A 3128-nucleotide genomic window follows, 5' to 3' on the forward strand; every position below is an offset into this window, starting at 1 on the left:
ATTATTAGATTAACCACGGGTGAACCGTAGATTGATAGTTTAACTATATCTTTAATATATAATTATAAATATCAACATTAAAAATAAAAGAAAAAACATGTTTAAATATGTAGTAAGGGTTCACAAACAAATTTTTCTTTATGTTTTCCCATTTCACATAAAATATATAAAAAGATATTTTAAACAATTTTTAACAAGTTGGAGTTAAGACATATAATAAAAATATAATAAGATTAAAATTAATAAGTATTTAAATATTTAAGGAAAACAGTGAAATTAATTTAAAATTTTTAAAATAATAACTTAAATCAAATTGGATTATATATCGGTCAATCTGGAACCGGTTAATCTCGGATTTAAGCTGATTTCTTGCGGATTTTATCAGGTTTTAAAATAATCGATTTTCTTTGAAAATCCAAACCGGACTATACATCGGATTAATGGGTTTACCAGCGGTGCGGATCGAATACAAAAACATTGATGTAATTGTAAAAATGTTTTAAATAATATCTTTCGAATTAACCAAATATTTGTAACATTATTAATGACATTTTTCATCATAGAATATCCCGTGCTTTTAAATCGCGGGTCAAAATCTAGTAATATAGTTATTTTCAAATATTATTGGAATCTTTTAAGAAAAAAATTAGTTATAAATATATACAGTATCTAGTTATATTATATGTATGTATAATAAATATTTTTATATATTCGGGTACCCGTTTGGTTCTCGATTCGGTTCCTTCGGTTATTTCGGATATAAAAATATAGGAATTATGCGGGTATTTGAAGGTTTTCGGTTCGATTCCAGTTTAGATATTTCGGTTCGGTCCTAGTTCGGTTCCGATTTTTTTACCCAGACCTAATTATAATAATGAAATATAGTAATTATGAGTAAAATCATGTTTATCGAGGGGTTCTTAAAGTGGATTTCTTATCAGAATTTAAGAATCAGTTTTAACTTGTCTAATTAAAAGTTAAGAAACAGATTCTTATATTTTGCTAACAACTCTACTCATAAAGCATCTCCATTGAGAGTTCAAAAGGAGAGTTCACACAATTTTCGAAAAAAATATTAAAATAATCAAAAAAAGTGAACATGTCTCCTGCGCGGTCACCGCAGTGAACCCGGGTCATCACTGTCACGACACGTAGCGGCCTTCGATTGATCCGATTAATTAATTTTTTTTTATATAAGAAAATCAAACGAAAAAAAATATATTAAAATAATGAAAAATGGAGGTTCACAAAGAGTTCATTGATGGGATGCTCTAAAAAAACCCCAATAAACATGCTCTTATCACGACAAAAAGAACAACTAAAAACAAACATTGATGTCCCTATCGTTGCTTCTAATATAAAATGCCGGCTATGATCCAGACTTGTTCGAACAACGACCATCTCTCATCTCCCACATATCAGAAACACATATCCACCACAAATGGCAACAGAAACCGTAACCGACACTACCGTGCCAAAACGTGAGGAGACCGAGTCAACAGAGTTCGAGAAGAATCGGAAACGGTACCAAGACCTAATCTCCACGTTCCCTCATGCAAAAGGCTGGATGCCGAAAGAAACCCTGTTTGGGTACGGTGGTTATTGGTGTGCACAGCCTTTCCTCGAAGGTTCCTTTTACGCGCAAGAGTTCTTCCAAGCACGACCTGGTGACTTCCTCATCTGTAGCTACCCAAAGACAGGTACCACTTGGCTCAAAGCACTAGCATTCACAATCACCAATCGATCACGCATCGACGATTTCACGAACCCACTCCTAAAGCTTAACCCTCACGAGCTTGTTCCTTTCATTGAGTATGAGTTCTCTTTCTTCCCTCAAGTTGATGTTCTCAAAGACAAAGGGAACACTCTCTTTTCAACTCATATGCCATATGAGTTATTACCTCATTCGGTTGGAAGTCGGGTTGTAAGATGGTTTACATCTGGAGAGACCCAAAGGACACTTTCATCTCCTTGTGGCATTTCTTACAAAAGAGAAGGTCAGAAAAGGGCCCGCTCACTAGTCTCGAGGAGTGTTTTGATATGTTCTGTCAAGGTTTTTCTGTGAACGGTCCTTATCTTGATCATACCTTGGCATATTGGAAAGCTCGCCAAGAGAATCCGAATCAGATTTTATTCCTTAACTACGAGACTTTGAGTGCTGATCCTTTGCCTTACGCGAAGAGATTGGCTGAGTTCATGGGTTATGGATTCACAGTTGAGGAAGAGAAGAATGGGGTTGTTGAGAAAGTTGTGAATCTTTGCAGCTTTGAGACAATGAAGAATCTTGAAGCTAACAAAGGAGATAAGGAGAGAGAAGATCATCCTTCTCCTTATACAAACAGCGCATTTTTCAGGAAAGGAAAGACCGGAGATTGGGAAAATTATCTGACACCAGACATGGCAGCTCGCATGGATGAGTTAGCGCAAGAAAAGTTCAAGGGTACTGGTTTGCTTGAAAATGGTAAATGAGCTAGTTCTTGTTCGCCGGAAATGACTGATCCTTGTACGTTTGGTCCTCTTTTCACGTTTATTCTATCTGATGAATAATCTTTTTTTTTTGCTGAAAGAACGAGTTTAAAATTAAAAAAAAAAAGGGAACGGGCTTTGCATGATATGGTACATATTAGAATATCCTTTTTCAAAAAAAAAATGATATGGTACATGAATGTCAGAATGTGTTGTGGCTATAGAAAAAAGGGATTGGCTTTGCATGCAGAAAACGGCTGCATCATGCATAATATATTGTTATGTGTTTAATTTATATATTAAAGTAGCTGATCACCCGCGCCTTATACTTAATATACCTAATTTTTTTAAAGTCAAACATTTAATTTTATATTAAAAAAATTATTAAATAAGATATACATTTTTATTAATACTTACAAATTATAAAATTTCAATATTCCTATTAGTAATCAATGTATTAAATTATTCTTTTTTGTTTCTTAGTTTTATTTATGTGATGTAGATGTTGAAACACAATCTGTTTTATAGTATTAATCAAATTAGGAAACTTGGATTTGATAGTAATTTTTTTATATATACTTACTGTATTTATGAAGCGAAAAGAAACTCAATGACACTGAAAAGAACAGACTGTAACAATAGTCAACAAACATTATATATTC

General features: G+C 33.2%; 1 pseudogene; it reads left to right on the plus strand.

Annotated features, from left to right (window-relative positions):
• The first annotated feature begins 807 nt into the window (after positions 1–807).
• On the plus strand, positions 808–2652 carry LOC108830502 (cytosolic sulfotransferase 18-like; annotated as a pseudogene).
• The last annotated feature ends 476 nt before the right edge of the window (positions 2653–3128 follow it).

Source organism: Raphanus sativus, chromosome 4 (genome assembly GCF_000801105.2).
Source record: "Raphanus sativus cultivar WK10039 chromosome 4, ASM80110v3, whole genome shotgun sequence".
NCBI classification, from domain to species: domain Eukaryota; kingdom Viridiplantae; phylum Streptophyta; class Magnoliopsida; order Brassicales; family Brassicaceae; genus Raphanus; species Raphanus sativus.